The sequence below is a fragment of the Ictidomys tridecemlineatus genome, chromosome 11, assembly GCF_052094955.1.
Source record: "Ictidomys tridecemlineatus isolate mIctTri1 chromosome 11, mIctTri1.hap1, whole genome shotgun sequence".
NCBI lineage: Eukaryota > Metazoa > Chordata > Mammalia > Rodentia > Sciuridae > Ictidomys > Ictidomys tridecemlineatus.
Window position 1 is genome coordinate 125,642,888 of NC_135487.1, and position 24,713 is coordinate 125,667,600.

The following is a 24,713-nucleotide window of genomic DNA, read 5'->3' on the forward strand; positions in this document are numbered from 1 at the left end:
TGCATCTCCCAAAAGAGCAAGAGTGCATGGCTCTGGGAAAACTCCCTCTGCTGAGAAGCCTTGCTTACCTTCAGTCTGGTCCTCACAACTAACCTCTTACACTGAACTGAGAAAGCCTAATGTGTGCATGGGAGTGGGTATGTCATGAGGAATAGAACATTCAGACATTTAGATTGTATATTGTTTCCATTCTGCATTCTTCTTGCACACTACCCTAGTGTGTAATTTTGCAATGAATTTCCTCTTGCATTTTACTGAACATTTTAAAATTCTTCAAAAATTCTGTGATTCTAGGATGCTGAGTTGTTTTGTGAGCCTCTGCTTTTCCATGCAACATGGAATGTCTAATTGATAGGAGATTGCTATTACATCAAAGTAGTTTTGAACTTAATGTAATTTCTACATTTTATACTTAATGTAATTTCTACATATTTGTACTTAATGTAATTTCTACCAGCATTATACTATTTTAATCAGAATAACTTTATAATGACAATAGCTTAATTTATAATAATAATAGCTAAATAGTTAATTGATAGGCCAGACCCACTCCAGGTTCCTCTTTAGATGTCATGGTGTTTTAGCCTTCAAAATACTTTTTTTTTTGAGGGGGAGGATGTACTGGGGATTGAATTTAGGGGCACTCTACCATGGAGCCACATCCCCAGCCCTATTTTGTATTTTGTTTCAGAGACACCGTCTCACTGAATTGTTTAGTGCCTGCTTTGGTTGGGGCTAGCTTTGAACTCATGATCCTCCTGTCTCTGCATTCTGAGCTGCTGGCATTACATGTTTGCACCACCACACCTGGCTACCTTAAAAATAATTTTAAAAATGGCCTAATCTAAGTCATATATTGACAAATGTAGTATATGCCTTTATGTATTTATGTTCTTTTGAACATCCCCTAATAAAATTTTATAATCTGTCTACAGAAGTCTTAAGTCTTTTTTTTTATTATTTAGGCAATTTCAGTCTCTGATACTATTGTAAATAGTACATCCTGTTCAATCACAATTTCTAATCATTTGCCACTGGAATATAAAACTTTATTTTTACTTTTGTACCTCAAGCTTTTATTCAGGAACCTTGACAATTTTTATAGGTATTTCTAATAATCTTTCTGGAGATTACATTTTTTTTTTCAAAATATAAATAGTTTGGGCTGGGGATGTGGCTGAAGTGGTAGTGCGCTCGCCTGGCATGTGGGAGGCACTGGTTTCGATGCTCAGCACCACATTAAAAAAATAAAATAAAGATATTGGGTCCATCTAAAAATAAAAAATAAATAAAAATATTTAAAAAATCGTCATCATTTGAAAATAATGCAAGTATAAGCTTTCTATATTTTAGTATTCCATTCTTCTACTTTCTTTTATTCTCATTATATTTTACTGAGAGGATCTCCAATACAAATTTGATTAAACATGGTGACACCGGGTATGATTATTCTGATTTATAGTAAACATTTCTAGGGAGGAGAGATGCTAGCAAGAAGTCTGACTAGAAGCCCTACCGTCCTTCCTCCCACAAAGACAACTCCCCAAATAAGCAATGCGTTTTGGTGAGGGTGAGTGAAGAGAGGCTCAGAGCACATCTGAGGATCAGCGGAAGCCAGATAGAGCATGGGAACCTGGATGTTCACACAGAGTAGAGGACACACTTAGTGTCGGACACGCCATCAACAGCCAGGAGCAGCCCAGAACAAGGGAGCCTCCTCCCTGTGTGGACTAATCAAGCAAGAGGACCCCAGGGCTCCCACCCAAACCTTGGACACCGTCCATCCTCACTACTAGGACTCTTGTATTCTCATGCCCCTCAGTTCCCCCGAGGGCACTGCCTGGAGTCCACACATCTGAGCTCCAGAAGAGAAGGAGGTGACCGTGTCCCCCACTCCTGTGGCCAGCACAGCTATGAGACCATGGCACCTGGGGACTGAAACACTGCTGGATTGTGTCTTGCTCAGGTGACAAACAGCCATGGCACCCCACCTTCCCTGAGACTTAGGCACTGCTAAGCCACCCACACTTGGTGGCCTGCCACTCCTGAGCTCAGCCCCTGTCACAGCCTGGCCCATGGGGCCAGGCTGCAGTGAAGCCACACATCAGTGCTCCCAGTCTCTGGTGCACCCTGCCCCTCAGGGCCTGGGCTGGGACTGTAGGCTGCCTCCTGGAAGAGGCATCTGAGTGCCCACAGCAGTCATAACCCATGTCTGACTGAAGTTTCACATCACTTCCTGGGACCTAGCTGAGCAGCCAGACTTGCAAGGGCTGAGGTGAATGTAGTGCCATGGGTTCAGAAAACAGAGCATTGGCTGAGCTGCATCCTCACCCTACAGGTCAGAAAACCCTACAACCCTGGGTAAGAGCCAGGACCCTGCAATGCTGGAACTGTGTGAGCTTCCTAGACCTTCCAGTCCTAGAACTGGATAGGCCTCTGTGGGGGGCTGTTGCATTTTCCTTCCCTGATTGGTTGTGGCTCTGTCAGTCACTTCCAGTGATCTGGCCACATTCAAAGTGGCCCTCCATGGCTGCCCTGATCCTGGAAGTAGCAGAATGTGTCTTCATGCTTAGGCGTGCCTTCCTATAACCCCAGGGGTCATATTACCTTACCTGTCCTTGTAACCCTGCCCCTCTTGACCTTTTTTGGATGGAATTTTCTGAAGAATGAGGATCTCCCCAGTAAAAGTCCACTCTTGGACATGCTCACTCTCACCAGCCCCTCGTGACATTCCTTGCTCTCCCATTGGGGGAGCTTGAGGCAGAGGAGCTGTCCTGGGTGTTTTCTTTGGCTTCCTAGGAAATTCACTCAAGCAACCTTTAGTTTGGCTGCCTGCGCTGCTGGGGGCAGCAGGCCTCCCAAGATTCTGCAGTCCTGGAACTGGATAAGAATCCTAGACCCTACAATGGTGTGATGTCCCAGAACCCTGAAGTTCTGGAACTAGGTGAGTTTTCTGGACCCCTCTCCCTTCCTGGAACTGGGAGACCCCCATGCTGCTGAGCTGCTGAGCCACTCTGCTCCCTAAAGAGGAGTCATTATATATATTGTTTCCCTTCCCTTTGAAGTGCAGCACTGTGGGAGTCCATCCTTGAACTGACTGACTTTACTCTCTGGCTAGGTGTGAGGTGCTCAGACACTTTTAATGTAGCAGAGCTCTCCCCATCCTTTATGGGTTTGAGAGCTTTTCTGTGTGGAGGCCTGTCTCATCACTGCTCCAAAGATCCAGTCACTGCACCTGACCTTGCCCCATTGCCCCCCTTGACCTTCATTGGATGAAATTTTCCCCAGAATTTTTGTTCCCCAATAAAAGCCCTATCCCTAGCATTCTCTCTCTCTCTCTCTCTCTCTCTCTCTCTCTCTCTCTCTCTCTCTCTCTCTCTTTCAGTAAAACCTCACTGCCCCCCTGGGGAGCTTGAGGCTGAGGGTTCAAGGAGCCATCCCAGAGCTGGTTTAAAGGTAAAATGGTGTCTGTGTCTTTAATTTAAACTCCCTGAGGATTTTCCCACGTGACCAAAATGTTCACACCATCTGCACTGGCCCTGGACTAAATAGCACCACAAACTCTTCTTGCAATCATAGAATGATCTTATGTAGATCAACTAGGAGTTCCTTTGAGTTTGTTGAGATGAAAAGTGCTTAGAACAGTAACTCACCTAATAAATTCTCAGTACACTTCCCCATCACCTGGTTAAGATCAACATTTCTTATTGTGTACTATATATCCTGAGATAGTGGAACTGTGTGCCTTTCCAGTGGTCTGATGGCTTTCCAATGGCCCTGTTCATAGCCCATGGTCCTCATCCCTGCCACCTGGTCCTTCTCCCACATCCTTGGGCAGTGGTCTGCAGACAGGTGCACACCAGCATCATTTGCAGGTCATCATCTCATTTGACCTCCTTCTTCTCCTGAGGCTGCTGGCCTCTCTTCCCTGGCTCCCAGGCACTGCTCATGTGATTTGCTCTCCTGGGCCCTTCTCCACATTGACAGAAGGGATCTGAGCCATTGTGGTTGGATGGTAAACACCAGAACATATTTACAGTCCTGCAGAACTTCTAGCACCAGGAAGAGTGCAGGCTCTGCAGCCAGCTGCCTGGGTGCTGGCTCAGCTCCTGCTGCAGTTCTGCCCTGGGCAAGTCCACTGCACTAGCCCTACCTGCCTTCCTCTGTCAAGACTGACTCCTGTGTGGAGATATGTTGGCATGTGGTCTTAATGATCTACTAAGGAACAGGCTTAGAATTACTTGGTATGTAATAAGCAGTCAAAACTAAAAATTTTAACTCATCTTTTCTTAATATTCCTCATTAGGAGCTCTAGATCTTGCAATAGTAAAATTAATGGAAGCTAGCTGGGTTCAAATTCTGACTGAATGACTCATTTGGAGCATATTATTAAACTAAGATCAGCCTGTTAGGCTATAGGATTAATACTACCTACTTCATAACACAGAGTTGTTACAGAAGTAAATAAAATAAATGGAATTAAGCACTTTGTATAAGGCCCAGCATGTAAAAAATAAGAATTTCTAAACTTCAGTGCAGGGTTTTTAGACCTTATGATTACTGATACCAGATTTAAGATCAAAGATATCATATAGTACCCTATTTTCATATATTAATTGGAATTTAGCTCTACTAGTATCTAGAGCTGCAGTAGCAAGAAGTAATTTTTTAAATCAGTGTTTATGAACTCTTACAACAAAAATATATTAGAAAAAATTGAGTGAAATATAGTTAAAAAAGTATATTCACATATGTATATTCACTAAAGGCAGACCACAGTCAAAAAAAGTTAGAAAGTTCCTTATGAATATCAAAAGTCTAGTTTGACCCCTGTTGAGCAGTTAGTCAAGAAAGAACTTTCACTGTGTTAACACACCCCTCACTTGGATTTGTTTCATGGAAGAATTTCCAGTCTGTTATTTCAGTGCTGTGTTATTATGCACTAGATGAACTAGTTTTCCTGGTTGGTTTTCTATTTGTAACATTCAATTGATAATCAACCCAGATTTGTATACAAGAGTTGGGACTTTTAAACTCATTACGATGCTTTTTTGTATATACACAGCAAACAGGCTATTTTCCAAATGATGTTATTTTGCCAACATCATGAATGAGATGCTGCTGATTTGACTGGCTTGTTAAGAAGGTCCTTATTTTGGTTTCAGGATTCCTCTTGTAGGTCACAATTTGCTAAGTGGTTTTTTTTTTTTAAACATGTATGGTGTTTAATTTTATTGACTATTCTTTAACACATCCACAATACCAGTATCATGATGTGATGCTTCCTTTTTATCAGTGTGTCCAATAGACCTTTCTGCCATGACAGAAATGTACAGAATATGCACTGCGCTGTCAGGTATGATAGCCACCAGCCCATGTGGTTACTAAGCTCTTGAAATAAGTGGTGGTACTGAGATACTGAAATTTGATTTTGTAGAATGTTAATTAATTTAAATAGTCATACAAGGGTTTTGGTTCCTGTATTGAATGACTAATATGTAGGTTAGCAGAAGACATTTTAATTGGTGTTCATTATAATTTTTTCCTGATCTTTTTGCTTACCTGCCTTCCTTTCTTTGATCCTTCCTTCCATTCCTTTTCCTCCCTCTCTCCCTCACTTTTCCCTTTGCCTTTCTCCCTTTCTCTTCTTCCCTCCTTCCTTCCTTCCTTCCTTCCCTCCTTCCTTCCTTCCATCCTTCCTTCCCTCCTTCCTTCCTTCCTTCCTTCCTTCCTTCCTTCCTTCCTTCCCTCCCTCCCTCCTTCCTTCCTTCCTTCCTTCCTTCCTTCCTTCCTTCCTTCTCTCTAGCACTGGAGCTCAATCCCAGGGCCTTAGCATGCAAGGAAAGTGCTCTACCACTGAAACACATCCCAGCCTTCAGGAGAGTTTTCAATTAAAGGCTCCTGAAAGAAAGCTCGGTGCACAAATATGATAATTACAATTTTAGGAATGGGAGGTCCATGCCTTTAATCTCAGAGGCTTGGGAGTGTGAGGCGGGAGAATCATAAGCTCAAAGCCAGTCTCAAAAAATTAGTGAGATCCTATCTGAAAAAATAAGATCTCTGAATGTGACTCAGTGGTTAAGCTCCCCAGGGTTCACTCTGCAGTTCCAAGGGGAAGATAAGAATTTTACAAATGGGAAATAACATTTTTGAAATAATACAAGTTACATAATTTTAGCTTCAATTTAAAAGTTTACTCCTATTCTCAGACTTTATTTACAGGACATTCTGCTATTTTTTTCTTGAAAACATGGTACTTAAACAAATCTGACTTTTTCAAATGTGAAAATAGAATCCACTGAGAGTTAGCTGCCAATTCTTGATAGTATTTATTTGTAAGTTCCACAAATAAAGGTTTTTTGTTTGTTTTTAGTACTGGAAATTGAAGGCAGAGCCTTGCACATGTTAGGCAAGCACTTAACTGTGAGCTTTATTCCAGCTCATTAAGTGTGTTTAATGATTGTCTTCTCTCTGTTATCTAGCATAGTGATGGTATATAGTAAATTGTCATTAAATGTTTGTTTAATTATTATAATTAAATATCAACCACCTAAAGCTTCAAACTACACAACAGTCCTTAAATCTTGCAATCCAATAGTGACATCAGTTCATTTTAGCAGCGAGAAAGAGATGGGATCCAGGGCCACAGTGCAGTGATCCCTGGCTGGTAGCTGAAACCTCAGGATGCAAGCTGCATCAGCACAGTGCACTGCCATGTGTATGGACACATATTTGGAAACAGCCCAACTAGAATCAAGGTCTATTTATCCTACAGTCTTAGGTTCAGAGTTAGAAAGGACTTTCCACATGATTTAAACCAACATTCTTTCCCCAGAAGGATTTCTCTTTACAGTGTAACGTTGCTATGGTCTGAATATGTTCTTCCCAAATGTACATGTTGTGACAATCACCATTGTGACAGCAGCAAAAGGGACAATGAGACTTACTATACTCTCAAAATCAACTTAAATTATTTCTCAATTCTAATGATATATAGATTTTCACTGGTTGATAGTACAGGTAGAAAAAGTATGGAATGTGATTTAGAAGTCAAAACATGTGATTAGGTCATGGGGCTCTATATTTTTTAACAGAATGAATGCCCTTATATAAGAGGCTTCATACGTCATTCACATCCCTGTCCCCGCTTCTGCTTTCTGTCATCCAATGACGCAGCAATACACACCATCTTGGACAATGTGAATATACTTAGTGTTACTTAAGTGTACACTTCAAAATGGTCTAAATGGCAAATTGTAAGTGTATTTTACAGTAAAAACATCGAAAGATGCATTTTCTATTGTTCAGTGTTTCCTGCTATTATTTAGTGATCACATTCATTAAGAGCACTAACTAACCAGGCACATTGGCTCATGCCTGTAATCCCATTGGGAGGCTGAGGCAGGAGAATTGCAAGTTCAAAGGCAGCCTCAGCAAAAGCAAAAGCAAGGTGCTAAAAAATTTAGTGAGACCGTGCTCTAAATATAAAACAAAATAGGGTTGTGGATGTGGCTCTCTGGTACCCAAAAAAAAGAAGCACTAATCAAAATTTCACAACTCTGTATTTGAGATTCAATTCTGCTTGCTGCATCTCTGAAAACTAAAAGCATGTCACCCAGCTAAGCCTCAGTTTCCTCATGTGTAACACAGGAATTATAAAATGCTTACTTACCCATTAGAGGTTGCTGTGAAATTTCAACTCGGTAAAGTGTAAATACACAAAGAAAGCTCAATAAATGTTAGATCTGATTTGATTTTTAAGTTTTCAAACCAATTTTATTTTTGTACTTTGTATAAGGAAGGCTACAAAATGTCTTTACCATTAAAAAGGCCATTTGCTCATTTCTACTCAGTCCTTAATGTTATGGAGAACTATAAGACAACATGCCCTAAAACCCATTTCATATCATAGTCAAGTGATGAGCCCATGTGTTGACCACTGGGTCAATAGTTAATAATCTTAAAGTATCATACTCCAAGAGGCAACAATTTCAGAGAAGCCACAATAACTTATTGTACTTGAAATAATTTACATATAATAATGTGTGTATAAACCTGTACATATAATTTTTATCAAGTATAATATGATCATACAAAAACATTGACTCACAATATAGTTCACACATACCAAAGAAGGCTATTTTATTTTTGTCCCTTTTACATCATATTTTAGGCAAGATGATGAAACCCAGAAAATAACAGGAATGGACTAGTTTCTAAAAACTGGGTATTTTATAAGTGAAACACATTCAGTCATCTACATCTCTCAAATTGCAAACAATGTGACTTACTGTACTCTCAAAATGAACTTAAATAAATTATTGCTCAATTCTAATGACATATACGTTTTCACTGGTTGATAGTCCAGGTAGAGAAAGTATGCAACGTGATTTATTAGTCAAAACATTTCATACAAAAGGATTTTTTTTGGGGGGTACTGGAAATTGAACTAAGGGACACTCAACTATTGAGCCGCATCCCCGGTGTTATTCTGAATTTTATTTAAAGAAATGGTTGCTAAGAGATTTGCCATTGCTAAGGCTGGCTTTCTATTTGAGATACACCTGTCTCAGCCTCCCAAACTATTGGGATTAGAGGCATACATCCAAAGGAATGGTTTTAACCAAACCTTCATAATGTCAAGAGAAAATGCATTGAAATTAAAAGTATCTGAAGCAAGCGTTTTTAAAGACCATTTTAAAAAATACAAAAAAGGTTAAAAATGTCATAAAATAAAAATTTATACAGATAAAGTTAAGAGGTTAAAAACTATCAAATGTATTAAAATCATCTAAAGTCAAATAAAATATATTTTATGTATATAATTTAAATTATAATATTATATAAATATATTATATAAATATATAATACATATATAATACAAATTAAAAACAATATAATTATATAACATTCTAATTTATATTATATTATATATAATACATTTATTTTATCATATATAATAAAATAAAAATATATAAATTATACATATTTTATGTATATTAATATATAAACGTATTATATATTAATGATAATATATTACATATAATTTATATAATATATTTACATAACATACTTATATATTTATATATAAATTATATATATTAATATATAAATAGATAAATAAATATTATATAAATTATATATATTACATATCAAAATGTTTATGATTCATATTGTTTTATTTAATATAAATTATATATAATATATGAAATACATATGTATTATAAACACATAATAAAATAATATATAAACTTAATATATAAATATTATTTTATTATATATAACATTTATTATATATCATATAATATATTTAGATTTATATTAATTTATATTATATTGCATTCATTGTAATGTAATTATATAATAATATAATTTCTATATTAATATGATAATAATTCAATTATTATATTAGTATAATTTATATTTATATAATATATAAACATAAGGATTATAGTATAATTATATATTAACAACTTATAATATATCATATAGATATATGTAAATCTATAATATGTAGTATATAATATATAAATATATTATAATTTAAATTATATAGTTTAGTTATTTGGCTTTAGATGGTTTTAATGCTTCTGATAGTGTTTTATCCCTTAGCTTTATCTGTACAAATTTTTATTTTATGACAGTTCCAAACTTTTAGTATTTTTTTTTAAATAACAAACACTTATTGGTGTAACTTATGGTAGAAAATAGTTCCTACACCAGATTTGCATGACCCAATCATTAAATAGAACATTTATGAGGTGAACACACATCCTGACCCACATTTTTATATCCAGTTTTTTAAGATAGCCAATTCCTCCTCTCTCTCTCTTCCCCAAAACATGTGAGCAACTTCCAATGGAAAGCGGTAAACAGCCACTCGGGCTATAGCATTTTCAACTCCACTTTGAGGTGAAGATTCCAATTACATTGGAGACTTAAGTTCTCTCAGTTCTCTCCTAAGGAAAGTTCTGAGTCTAGGATTTACAATATTACAGCACTAGCAGATCAGTGTCTTCAACTCGTCTCTTTCTGCTGTATCCTCTTCACCAGTTGGGGGAGGGCCTCCACTTTCATTGAGTTTGCTGATAATTGGCTGAACAATTTCTTCTAGTTCTTTCTTTTTAGTTTTGAAGTCTTTAATGTCAGCTTCTTGGTGGTTTCCAGCCATTCAATCTTTTCCTCTACAGCTTTTTCCATGGTCTCCTTATCTTCAGAGGAAAGTTTGCTTCCCAACTTTTCTTTATCTCCAATCTCATACTTTAGAGAGTAGGCATAGCTTTCCAGCTCATTCCTAGTATCAATGCACTCCTTGAGTCTTTTGTCTTCCTCAGCAAACTTCTCACCATCATTAACCATCTTTTCAATTTCTTCAGGTGTCAGGCAATTTTGGTCATTGGTAATTGTCATCTTATTTTTGTTCTCTGTACCTTTATCTTCAGCTGTCGCCCAAAGAATAACATTCACATGTATCTCAAAAGTGACTTCAATCTGGGGGACCCCACAGGAGGAATTCCAGTGAGATCAAATGTACCCAGAAGGTGATGGTCTTTTTTTCAGGGTCCTTTACCTTCATAGACCTTGATTGGAACAGTAGGTTGATTATGAGAAGCTATAGAAAAGATCTGAGACTCTAGGTGGGTACCACAGTGTTTCTTGGTATCAGTTTGGTCATGACTCCTCCCACAGTATCAGTACCAAATGTCAGGGGCAGACATCAAGCAGTACTAGGTCACCTGTATCTTGATCATCAGAGAGTACACCAGCCTGGACAGTGTCACCATATGCAACAGCCTCCTCTGGGTTTATGCCACAGGATGGATCCTTGCCATTGAAGAACTCTTAACAAGTTGTTGAATCTTTGGAATTTGAGTAGAGCCACCAAGAAGAACAATCTCATCAATATCAGACTTCTTCAGGTCAGAATCCTCCAGTACTTTCTGAACAGGCTTCATGGTAGACCAGAACAGGTCCATGTTTTCTCTTCAAATTTTGCCTAAGTCAGGGTTTCAGAAAAGTCTTCTCCTTCATAGAAGGACTCAATTTTCATTCTTGCTTAATGTTGAGCAGACAGGGCGCACGTGGCCTTTTCCACTTCATGCTGGAGTTTCTGCACAGCTCTGTTTTCTTTCCTAACATATTTGCCAGTCTTCTTTTTGTACAGCCCGATGAAATGTTCCATAACACGCTGGTCAAAGTATTCTCCACCCCGATGAGTATCTCTATTGGTGGCCATGACTTTGAAGACATCAAATTGTCAATGGGGAGAAGAGACACATAGAAGGTTCCACCACCCAGATCAAACACCAGGATGTTCTTCTCTCCCTCCCTGTTATCCAGGCCATAAGCAATAGCAGCTGCTGTAGGCTCATTGATGATCCTCATAACATTCAGGCCAGCAAGAGTTCCAGCATCTTTGGTTGCTTGCCACTGGCATCATTAAAATGGACTGGTATAGTAACACTGCATGGGTAAACTTCTTTCCCAAATAAGCCTCTGCATTCTCTTTCATTTTAGTGAAAATCATGGCAGAATTTCTTCTGGAGCAAAGGTCTTAGTTTGCCCACCTCCAATATCAACCTGAATGTATGGTTTAGGTTTCTCTTCAAACACTTTGAAAGGCAAGAACTTGATCTTTTGCTACACAGAAGGGTCATTCCCAGTACTGCCAATGAGCCACTGGGCATCGAAGACCGTGTTCTCAGGATTGGAGGTGAGCTGCTTCTTGACTGTATCGCGGATCAGACGTTCTTCTTCAGGGGTGAAGGCCACATAAGATGGCCTGATGTGGTTGCCCTGATTCTTGGAGATGATCTCCAGTGGCCATTCTTGAACACCCCCACGAAGGAGTAAGTGGTCCCCAGGTTGAGGCCGACCAGGGTACCCATGTCCTTTTCTTGTCTTCCTCCTCAGCCGTGCTGCACAGAGCAGCAGCAGAACTGCGGCCACCAGAGAGAGCTTCATCTTGCCCTAGCTGTTGCCCACTTGCTCTCCTCAGCAGAAAGCCAGAAGTCGCAGGCAATCCAGGAACAGGCCACAGCTGAGCGCAGAAAGGTTACAGGTCTCTTACGCTCAAGATGCCTCAACTCTGTCTGTCTGTGTTGTCTCTGCCAATGTCTCAAACTTTTTAGTATTGAATTGCATTTTCTTTCTACAATTTTGTTAATTACCATATGTAAAAATTAACAAGTAGAATGCTAGTAAACACAGATTCACAAGCTTTTATGCCACTATGTAAATATTAACAAAGTTAAGTAAATTGCCAATGCTTCCATACATACTATAACAACACAAGTGTTCAAAGATGCACTAGAACATTATGTAGGAAAAAAATATATTCATACCCAATCAAGATTTTTCAGGCACTTGCATTCAGAAGCATTTTATGAATCAGCACAAGGTTTGCTCCAAAATAAAGCTCATTTTTCCCTACTGCCCCTATTTGTTGAGAACAATATTATACATTAAAGATGCATTTACATGAAACATTTTATTGAGAAAATTATTTTAAATTTAAAATTATAATACTTATTTTATGCATAACTTCAAAAACACAGAATTTAAAGACAATACCAGTGAGCACTCTCATTCTATATGACTAAAACACTACCATTCTATATGACTAGCAAAGACAATACAAGGCCAAAAGGCAAAATAGACACTTTGGCAATCCTATACAAAAGAGGTTCTGTTACAATATTCTATCATAAAATAAACAAAATGCATAAAAATGAAACAAGAAAAAGAAAAACTGAATTTTGACAACTACACAAACTGTGGCATTTCAAATTCAAGGTCTTGTAACTCTTGCATTTGTTTGAGCCTGAGTCCCCGGCACATTGGATTCAGGTCAGGTAGGCCGATCTCCTCAGAGTTCTCTTTAGGCTCAGCAGCTGGCTTCAAAGCATAAGCGGATGTGCTGTCTGCCTCTGGGACAGATTTCTCCACATGACTCAGGGGAGGAAGAGCTGTGCTAGGAGGCACTGCTGCTGAAGGTGAAGCTGGTCTCTCCTCAGTCCCCCTGACTTTGCTGGTCGGGGTGGGTGGTTTGTAAAATGTTGTCCCAAGATGGGGCTGCAGTATTCTGGGTGCTCTTGCAGGAGCAAGACTGTGAGAATGAGAGGACAGTCTCACTGGTGCCTCTCTTGCTGCACTGGCTGGCGTGTTGGGCTGTGTGGCACCGTTGGAATGGTCACCACTAACCTTAATGCTCATTGTCACTTTTTCCTGGAGTACACTTGGCACAATCACTGCACTCGTGCCAGTTAAGTTCTTTGGTTCACATTGTTGTCCCTGAGTTTTTTGTGGAATCTGCTGATCAAAACCATTAATTTGGGAGCCCAAACTAGTAGGGGTATCTTTTCTATTAAGTCCTCCAAAGGTAAGATTCTGGCCAAACTTGTCTGAATTGACAATTCCCACATTTCTGCTGTTTTTCTCATTAGGGGAGCTTGCAAGATGGAACCTATCTACAGGCAAACAGCAACATCTGATCTTGGGGCTTGGCATAGGCCTCTGTATATCATTTGTTGTCACATCAGATTTCAGACTAAGTGGTTTCATGGTTTTACACATATTGTCCATCTTTTGTGATGATGATTCAAGTTCTTTGTGATCTGGAAAAGAAGAGATTGTTTTTAACTTCAAGAAGCTTGGTTAATAAGGAAGTGTGGTTATTTGTGAATGGGCATTCTCTCAAACAACAGAGTCTTACATATTTTTTCCAACATTAGTTTCTCAGTCATCTATGCAGAGGAATTAATAATCCATACAATATTAAAGGCACATTTTTAATTAAACCATTACTTTTTAAGATTTATCTTAATAAAACAAATAGTCATAAAGAAAATAAAATTAAAAAAACACTTCCTGTAGTAACTTGTTTTAATATACTACCCATGAATGAATATTTTCTGTGTTAAGACTTTCCTGATTTCAACAGGCAGACAATGGTAACTCTAGAACAGTAACACTATTCTGCACACCAACAAACGCCATGTCCTGAATCCCAAAGACTTTGCCTGTCACTTAATCTGCTTTCCAGCTACATTCTGTCCATACTGAGGGCAACACACCAGAGAGGACTTGGATGCTCTCCCAGCTGATCCACTAATACAGTCCTGCAGAACTTCTAGCACCACTTCTAGCTGCCTGGGTGCTGGCTCAGCTCCAGCTCCATTTCTGCCATGGGCAAGCTAGTGCACTAGCCCTACTTGCCTTCTTCTGTCAAGACAAACTCCTATGTGGAGATATGTTGGCATGTGGTGTTAATGATCTTCTAAAGAAAAGGCTCAGAATTACCTGGTATGTAATGAAAATGTCAAATATTTTAAAATTATTTATTGTTATTACTATACCTACCTGGGAATCCAATTTCATTGGACAGCGAAACAAGGTTACATTTATGAATGAGAGAGGATGAGGTTCAAACCCTGAATCAACAATAATTTTGGGACATGTCCCTTGGCATTATTTACCTTCCTCAGACTGTTAGCTATGGCTTAAAGGAGGCCAAGGATTATAGCACAGAAGTGCTAATAAGATCAAATCATATAAATGGAATCAGTGAGTCCAGTGCTTTTCTTTGCAGAGAGGTAATGGACTGTCTTTGTTTTCAGACTTTCTCAGGCTACACTCATTGATATTTCATTAATTTTATATATCAAATTTAACATTTATGGCTATATATTAAAAAATTCGGATTTAGATCTACTAAAGCAGTAATGAATGAAAGGTTTTCAACCCCCTTACCAGAAACCATTCACTGAAATAAAGCAATCAATAAACAGTGAACAAAAAGACTGGAGCCGAGAAAATGGAAGACATGTGTGCTTAATGTGCTAAAGTTAGGCCACAGGTAAAGGGACATCAAAAAACTTTAGGAGTCTAGTTTTTGAGTTTCAGGAGTCCAGCTTTTTTCTGTTTTGACTTTAATTGATGACAAAGAAGTAAAGGTGAAAACAAATCTCAGAAAGAGAACAAAAATAATTTATGAATTTCAAGATATCTTTTTACAAGAAAGAAACAAAGGATGATATTCATTTAAATGACATTTATTAAACTTTCTCCGTGGCTAGAAAAGTTAACTAATAAAACCTTGAAGTTTGAACTTACCTCAAATTAATACACCTTGTTTTTTTTTTAAAGGATGAGTATTGTAGATGGACACAATATTTTATCTTTATTTATTTGTTTTATATGGTACTGAGGATCCAACTCATGGCCTCACACATGCCAAGGCAAGCGTTTTACCACTGAGCTACAAGTCCAACCCTCACCTTGGTTTTTCATCACGACTTCTTGGCAAAGTTTGAAATATGCAAAGATATATGGTACATGACCACTCACCAATGAGACATGCATCCCATTTTTCCAATGCATTTTGCTTGCATTCTGATTCCTCAAATGATGTAGCCAATTCATAATTGTTAATTTCAATATGTGCAGTGTGGATATCCTATTGATACAAGAAAAGTTTTAAATTAAAAGCAAAACACATCTCAAAAACAAACAGTTCAAAGACTATTAACTTGTTAACATATACATCACATATTTAATCCAATTCTATAATGGTCAAAACTCACTTGCTTTGTAGAAAAATATTGTGACTTTGTGGAATGTTCTGTTGATATTACCTGTTTGGAAGGAGGGCTTTTATCCACACAAGGTGCAACAACATCAGTACTGGATGAAATATTTTGTGGCTCTAAGGACCCATCGAAGATCATCTGTGCATTGGTAATTAGAAACTCTACTAACAGGGCCTGATTGGCATATGCAGCAATAGAGGAGGAGATGGTACCAGGAGTGGTTGTAGGCCTGGGCCTCATCACACAGGGTCCAAATACCACCCCCAAGTTTTTTGAGTTCATCAGGTTTTCTTCGGAGTGGTCTACGACCCTAAAAGGAAGAACACATAAAGTGTATGAGATTTGCCTAATAGATGTCCTTAATGGTAGTTTCCTATGACTTGAGAAGGGTGGAGAAAACTCGGGCTATAGAAGACTACAAAACGTTTGTCAAGGGTCAAGGTTGGTGCGTCTAGGGAAAGAATCCTTTGTTTCATTATGATACTTACCACACACCAAACTGAGTTTCAGAGTACTATTTTAGGATAAAATGCATGTAAGTCGAAGGAACTACTGAACTCAGTAGCAGAAGGAAGAAAAACACCTCTAAAAATTTAACCATCTTTGTATGTGGGATATATTCCCCGTTTCTTATACTGGAATCAGAAACATCACTGTCAATTTCTCTGTCACTGCCAGTTAGTTTTCTTTTTTAAAAAAATAATTTTTACGTAGAGATGGACACAATACCTTTATTTTATTTATTTATTTTTATGCAGTGCTGAGTATCAAACCCAGTGTCTCCCATGTGCTAGGCAAGTGTTCTCTCACTAGCCACACTCCCAGCTGCCCACAGCTAGTTTTCTAGCTTAAATGATTCTCTCTCCTGAACATCTCTCTGTTCCATTGCCACTATCAATGTTCTGGTTTTACTTCAAACACTCTCAGCTTGTTATTTCTATGACTATCTAAGGAAATCTGTCTCTGCCTGGTTTAGCTATCAGGATGATACTAGATTCATCTATGGGTAATATATCACAGCTTTTTATATATATAGTGAATGGGGTAGTTTTGCTATTTGTTTTTCAGAGGATTCATCACTGATGTATAGAAATGCATTTGATTTATGGGTATTAATTTTGTATCCTTCTACTTTGCCAAATTCATTTATTATTCTAAGTTTTCTGGTGGAGTTTTTTGGATCCTCCAAGTGTAAAATTATTTTGTTGGCAAAGAATGATAATTTGAGTTCTTCTTTTCCTATTTGTATTCCCTTGAATTTCTTTCATCTAATTGCTCTGGCTAAAGTGGCAAGGATTATGTTGAACAATTTTTAGATGGAATACTTCCAATTTTTCTTCATTTAGAATGATGTTAGCCTTAGGTTCAGCAGAGAGAGCTTTTACTATGTTGAGGTATATTCCTACTACCCCTAGTTTTTCTAATGTTTTGAACATGAAAAGGTACTGTATTTTGTCAAATGCTTTCTCTCCATCAATTGATGTAATCATAGGATTCTTCTCTTTAAGTTTATTGATGTGATGAATTAAATTTATTGATTTCTGTTTGTCGAACCCATCTTGCATCCCTGGAGTACACAACTTGATCCTGGAGCATTGTTTTTTTTCATATGTTTTTGTATGTGATTTGCCAGAATTTTATTGAGAATTTTTGCATCTATGTTCTTCGGGGATATGGGTCTCAAATTTTCTTTCCTTGATGTGTCTCTGGCTGGATTGGTTATCAGGGTGATACTAGCTTCACAGAATGAGTTTGGAAGAGCTTCCTCCTTTTCTATTTCATGGAATAATTTGAAGCCCTTCAAGATATGAAGAGTTTAAAAAAAAACTGTGGTATATATACACAATGGACTATTAGCTTTACAAGAGAATAAAATAATGGCATTTACAGGTAAATGGAAGGAGTACATGAATATCATGAAGTAAGTCAATCCCCCAAAATCAAAGGCCAAGATTCTCTCTGATAAATAAATATTGATTCATAAATGGGTCTCTGGTGGTGGAGGAACATTAATTGGGCTCAAGAGAGGGAAGGAAAAGGAGGGGTATGGGTTGTGAATGATGGTGGAATGAGACGAACATCATTACCCTAAGTTCATGTATGATGGCACATGTGGTATGACTCTACATCATGTACAGAGAAATGAAAATTTGCGCTCCATTTGTGTACAATGGATTGAAAAGCATTCTGCTGTCATTTATAACTGATTTGAACTAATAAAATTTTTTAAATTTTTATTTAATTTATTTATTTGTATGTGGGGCTGCTGTTCGAACCCAGGACCTTGCACATGCTCTACTGCTGAGCTACAATTCCAGCCACAGAAAATAAATTTAAAAAAATTAAAAAAGGAGATCTTAATTGCTGTGAGAAAGGTGTAGCAGGCAAATCTGAATATGTGAAATTCCTGATTCCAAGTTCTTTAGTGGGTATAGAAACTACATGGTCAACTCATCTGCCAGGTCCGTAAGATTTTTTATCAAGTCTCTAGGAAGGATAGCACAGTTCCTGCTACTGCTTGCTATATTGTAGCCTAATGAAATCAGATTTTTCAAATGCAAAATGCTTTCTTGTGTCTCAATGTCTGTTTCTCTCTCCTCGTATGCTCTTCTGCACATTCTCTACCAAATCATCCCGCAGTTCTTAAAGTTGAACTCAAGGGCATTTGCCTCTTCTGCTCTGTCTCTATCCCCAAAACTTCCTCTGCATACCTACAAGCTGTGCACAGCTACCAGAAAAAGGAGGATGGTGAACTGTGGTTATATACAGATCTGTACCCCAAGAGGATAAGCCCACAAATAGCAGAAAACCTATGTTTCCATCCTAGTTTCACCAGCCAGAGCCTGGCACACAGGAAGCATCTGAGGGAACCATGTTTGCTGCATGAACATATAATCAATGTATCCCTCTCTCAACACATAATAAGAACATCCTAAAAATCATTTTGAAAATCATAACACAACAATATAAATGTACTGAATAGTATTACCCTGTTCAATTAAAAATGGCTAAGATAGTATAAAAATTCTTACCTCTTAAGATGGATGATAAGGTAACGTAGAGTGTTAAAATTGGACGGTGGCAATTTTCTTAGAAGGTCCTTGGTTTTGAGAATAATTTGGTTGATTTCCATACACATATTTGGAGATGTGTTGTCTTCAGAGTTGTCCCTTTTGGTGTCCTGCTCTTGGTTAAAATGTTGGATGATATTTGCAAGCTCCATAAATTCATGGTACCATTGGAATAAAACCAATGGCTCTGGTAGCTAAAGAAAGAAAATTATATTAAAAATACCTTTGGGCTGAGGTTGTGGCTCAGAGGTAGAGTGTTTGCCTAGCACATGCGGGGACCTGGGTTTGATCCTCTGCACCACATAAAAATTAATAAATAAAATAAAGGTATTGCATCCCGCTACAACCAAAAAATAAATATTTTGAAAAAATCTTCTGCCTGTTTTCTTTGTTAAAGTCAAGTATAAGTGAGAGTTACTCAATTAATTTTATGTCCCTTTAGATTAACAAAATCTAAAGTCAATCTGTATTTATTGATATCTTTTTCAGTACTGGAGATTGTACCTAGGACCTCAAGCATGCTATGCAAGCACTCTAGTACTGAGCTTCATCCCTGCCCATAAAATAAAAAATATATGTTTGGTAGAGTAGTGACTTAGAAAGCAAATCAAAATCTTGACTATAAATTATATTTATGTTAATAACAAATTAATAGATAATGAGTGAAATTCTAAACTTTAAATGAAGTTTAAGCTTTAAGCTTCATCATGGGATTTTAAAACTCTTCATCTCTATCCTAAACACATTATATTCACATCTGCCCACCAAATAGCATAATCTTCAGCTGTTTTACTGGAACAAACATAGAATCGTGAACAAAATCTATAAAATGAATCAGAAACCCATGGATTTTATGAGTAAGGGGTAAAAATATCAAAGTGCTAAAGAGCATAGATTTTACTTGGGAAGAATGAAGATTAGCACAAGATAATATGACCTACAAAAACATACTGTCAACATCTCATGAAACTTTAAAACAGGCTGATTTGCCATGAATAGATCAAAAAAAGAAGTTCTTACAACAAATATCCACTGCCATAATGAATGTCAATGTTTCTACTGATCTACAATAGAAAATTCAGTGAACTGTTAGCTACCTGATGTCCTATAATATCTGTGGGGAGTGAAGGTGTTACCCTGTGATCAGTTTCTATCTTCACCACTCTGGGATCTGAAGCAAGTCACTTCACCTCTTGGAGCTTTAGGTCAATGAGTCAGATAAAGGCTACTCTCTAACACTATTGCAAGAATTGAGCACACTTTCCAAATGAAAGTCTTAGACATACAAAATTCCTCAACAGAATGCAAGTTTATTGTATTAGACCCAATTCATCTCCTCTCCCTAACTGACTAAACAAGATTAAGGATGACACATTATGAGACTTCCAGTCATTCAAAGGTATCCACCTTCATTTCTCAGTTGAGGGGTCTGTAGAATGTGATTAAAGGGTTATCAATGGTTTCCTGGGCTAACTTTGTAGATCAAGCAATGTATACTTAATTTCTTTCCCTCCTGCAATTCCACTTAACTACAGTAGGCTCATAAGGACTAGGAAAATAGAGAAAACAAAAAGCAACAATTCACAAGTAGAAGAGCAGATGAATAAGTCCTGATGCAGCATTTCCAAGAGAACTGACCCTTTGTCACTCAACATGTTTTTCAGAATCCTAAAGGGACATGGACAATCATTACCAGGTCCTCTGATCTTGGGTTAGGTTGCAGGTGGGCCAGCTGAGAAAGCTTAGCTCTCTATAGAATCCTATCTCCACTTTATGTACTAGGGCAATCTCCTTCCTAAAGCTCTAAAAATTTTTTCTCTGGGCAATGGGATACAGAGGCTCTCTGAATCGAGGCATTGCCAAACATAAGGAACAGAGAGGTAACTGTCTTCCAATGGGGATATGTTGGCTATATACACACTGAAAGCACAGATCCTACAGTCTTAGTAACCCTGGCTCCCACAGTATTGGTACTGTATCTCTAGGCAAGGAAAAAACAAAACCTTTCCTAGGGGACAAGAGCTATGGCTCATGGTAGTGCACTCATCTGGCATGTGTGAGGCACTAGGTTTGATCCTCAGCCCCACATAAAAATAAATAAATTAATTAAAAGTATCGTGTCCATCTACAATTAAAAAAAATGCCTTCCCAAGAAGATCACACCAGTCCCAGAAAAGGGAACTAGACATGTAACTAGGCACATACCAAACAGTCCATCTAGACCACTTTATAGTAAAGTTCAAAGTTTTAAAAAAGCCTTGATGTGTTCAAGTGCTTCCAAAGTGATTTCAAGTCCAAGCTCTAATATATCTAGGCACCATGAAAGACAAAAATCAAAATGAGTAGAAAAAGAACAAATTGAAGGTGTAAAATGATGCTATCGATATGCTGTCAACTAGTCAGATATGGAGAAAGAGCACTGGAAATGTAGCTGATCTAAATTGAGATGTGCACTAAATGAAAAATAGACACCAGATTTCAAAGAAGAAGAGCTGCAATGCAAATAAATAAATAAACAAAATACCTCATAATTTGAAAAACTAGATATTCAAAATGTTCAATGATATATTAAAATTCACTTCACTTTATTTTTAATTTTTATGTTGCTATAGAAAATTTAATGTTATATATGAGGGTCACATTGTATTTCTACAGAGGTTAGAGGCCAAATAGAGAAAAGAACCCTTAATGAGAAAAATCTATGAATATCCACAATAAAAGAGCATCATATAATCATTTAAAAAATGTTATCAAAAGAATAGAAAATCAGACTTCTTGAATATTAAAACATGATCTCAGAAATGGAATAATTTACTTATTGAGGAAGAAAAAGACAAGGAACTGTCTTAGAAAGTTTTTGAAGAAAAAAAGAGCAATAAAGAAACGGTAAGGGAATTGGAGAACATGTATGCTTGCCAAGCAATTGCAAGACCCTGAATTTTTAATCCCCATGTGTGCAAATAACAAATTTATAAATATTTATATATGTGTTTGTGTATGTGCACACACACACATCTCCAAACAGGAGCTTCAAGTGCAAATTACGAAGACAGATGGTGGGTGGGAGAATGGCAATAAAAATCAAGAAAAGTTCCAAGAACTAAAGCGCTCACAACTGACAGAGCTCATGGAGTGGCCAGAATACTGGATGGAAATATATCCACATCAAAGTACATCATTATAAAATCTTAGAATAATGAGGGGGGTGATGCCATAGTCTATACCAATGAAAAATATGAAATATAAAATATTTTTGCTGTTTGCATTTGATGGTAGGTTTAGAATAAAACTTTAACCTTTTGAATGTAATATTTTAACACTTCACAGATGTCATGTGATGAAAATTGGGACAGATCTACTAAATGCCTTCCGGCTTCCAGAGCTTGACACAGAATTGCGATTTTTGCCTTGCTGCCACTGACTCGGTAAATTCCCTTGAAGAGAAAAGAAAAACAGAATGCAATATTTTACTTTAGTACAAAGGGCTAAATGCAGACATGTAGACAGAGTTGATGTATCTACTTCAATTTTTATTAGTATTTAAAAATTACAAGTTGAAGTTAAATCAATTAACCTTTTCCAAATAAATGTGAATAAATTTAGTTATTACAAATGGAGAGTGCTGATTTTCTGAAAGTCTCTTTTTCATTAAAACAAATCACAAAGGCATTTATGTTTTTAGAGTTTTAGGAGTAAACAACATACTTGTAAACACAAGGCAGTCTTTTCAATTTCTAAAGTACACATTTTGATGATGAAAGGAATGCCATCTGGCTCCTTTTTGGCAACACAGGACAATTCTTCTCCAAATAAATGCATTTTCCCCTGCAGTTTCTGATGTCCGCAAACGATGGTTAAGTTTGCCATGCATTTTTTATGGCAGACAATAAGACACTACAAGAAAATGATATTTGAAAACTTATTGACTCACCTTAAAATTATTCACAACTAGGAAATTATAGGCAGACTAATAACGACAAAAATAAGTTTAAAAGTACTACTTGTGGTTTGTGAATTGCATTTAACAGCAAAACAAAGTAGAAAACTACAGAAATAAACTGTGGGACTTTATTAAAAATGTATTGGCAAGCCAGGTGTGATGGCATATGCCCATGATTCCAGCTACTTGAGAGTTGAAACAGGAATTTCACAAGTTGAAGGCCAGACCAATCTAGCAAGAACCCATTTCAAAACACAATTTTAAGAAAGGGTGGATGGGCTGGGGATGTGGCTCAAGCGGTAATGCGCTTGCCTGGTGTGCGCAGGGTGATGGGTTCGATCCTCAACACTACATAAAATTAAAAAAAAGATGTTGTGTCCACAGAAAACTGAAAAATAAATATTAAAATTTCTCTCTCTCTCTGTCTCTCTCTCTCTCTCTCTCTCTCTTTCTCTCTTTCTTCTTTCTGTCTCTCTAAAAATATGGCATGTGCAAGACCCTGACAACATATTCATATGTGTGTTTGTGTGTGGACACACACATCTCCAAATAAGTAAAATCTAACAAAAAAGTATATAGCAAAAGAAAAAAATTGTGATTCCAAAAAGATCTTACCTCTTCGCATTTAAAACCTCGAAATATGACAATGCGTTCACAGATTCTACATCTTCCAGGAAATTTCCATCTTCTGAACTTATGGGTGGTAGCTGCTTTTGCCATTAGTGATTGCTGAAATGTTCCAAGGGAGCAGGGTCCTAACAGCAGAAATGTTCGTGTGTAAGAAGGTAAAATGACAAAAACATACACCACATGATATTGTACTTGGAATAATTTTTAGACTTTGAAATTTTCTATATATTACAAAAAGCTATTATTTTGCATTTCTAACATACTTTCAGTAGGTGGAATTGTCTATTCCAAGCTTGGTTCTCTGCCCTCAGGGTGGTGTAGGTAACCAGTGTGAGAAGACTGAAGCTCTCCCTCTCTTGTCTGGGCTTCCCTAATCTTGGTCTCTCTGAGTTGCTCCTGGGTGTTAGCCCCCTCCCCTCTCTTGCTTATCAGGTCTCAGCTGGGGGACCTCAGGCCCTCCACCTTAGGATCGCACCAGGTGGGCAGCGTCCTGGTGGCACTGCGCTCTTGTTCAACTGAGAGCTGATTTTGTGCTGATAGTGTCTATACAGAGTTATCACAGCTGGGGGAGGGGATTTGGAACCCAGGTACCTGTGCAGTCACAGATCTGGCTGGTAACCACACCCACCAAAGATGGTGAGAAAGGTGGAGACAGTCCTTTTCCCAGTCGGGGTGTCTGGTGAGGTGGTGGGAGCTGGGATGTCCTCGTGCTCTGCCTTGAATGTGGTCTGGGGACCTGCGTGGGAGCAGAGCGTCCTCAGGAGTTCTGCCACCCCAATGAGGTGCTGAGTTGGTGTCTCTGCTCCCCCCTTGAGAGTCACGCCTGTGCTCAAACTGTGGGCTTTGGAGTCTCACCTGAACAAGGAGGCTCTGAGTTCTGCTTGGTGTTCGCAGCTCTGGTGGATTCTGCGAAAATCTGTTGGATGGAGTCCTGTCACATGCACTAAGATGTTGTGTTCCCTCAAGGCAAGACCCCGCCTGAGCAGGAGAAGCCACCTGATAGCTTTCTCTGATTCAGGCACAGAGCAGCCAGAAACAGGATCTCCTCTACTCTGCCACCTTGGATCCCAGGCAACCGATTTCTGACAGAGATGCCAGAGTAATTCCGTGGACTTTCAATAAATGCTGCTGAAATAAAAGATATCCATGATGAACCTCAACCCTTATTTCAGTCACCTCTAAAATGAACAGGAACCACACATCTAAACATACAACCTAACACTATCCGTCTTTGAATTCAGGGTTATGAAGGGCAGCTGCCTATTTTATAAATAAAGGATGTTTTGGGAACACAGCCATGTTGTTGTATTGTGTATAATTGCTTTTAAGGATTATTAATTATAATGCAAGTAGAGATAAAAGACTGTTCAGGTGTTGATAATTTTTGAAACTGAGGTTGTATACACAGAGTTCAAATACTGTTTGGCCTACTTCATGCATGTTTGAAATTTCCCATAATAAAAACTTGTTTTGGTTTTTGTA

At 37.9% G+C, this 24,713-nt stretch overlaps 1 long non-coding RNA gene and 1 pseudogene across 1 annotated transcript; both read right to left on the bottom strand.

The window, feature by feature from the left end:
- Nucleotides 1-12,516: 12,516 nt before the first annotated feature.
- LOC144368767 (rho GTPase-activating protein 29 pseudogene) lies at nt 12,517-15,291 on the bottom strand (annotated as a pseudogene).
- Nucleotides 15,292-23,203: 7,912 nt separating this feature from the next.
- On the bottom strand, nt 23,204-24,488 carry LOC144368459 (uncharacterized). Its single transcript, XR_013428209.1, has 3 exons — nt 24,087-24,488; nt 23,823-23,967; nt 23,204-23,356 (listed from the first exon to the last, which is right to left on the bottom strand). It is a non-coding gene; the product is annotated as an uncharacterized LOC144368459 (long non-coding RNA).
- Nucleotides 24,489-24,713: the final 225 nt, after the last annotated feature.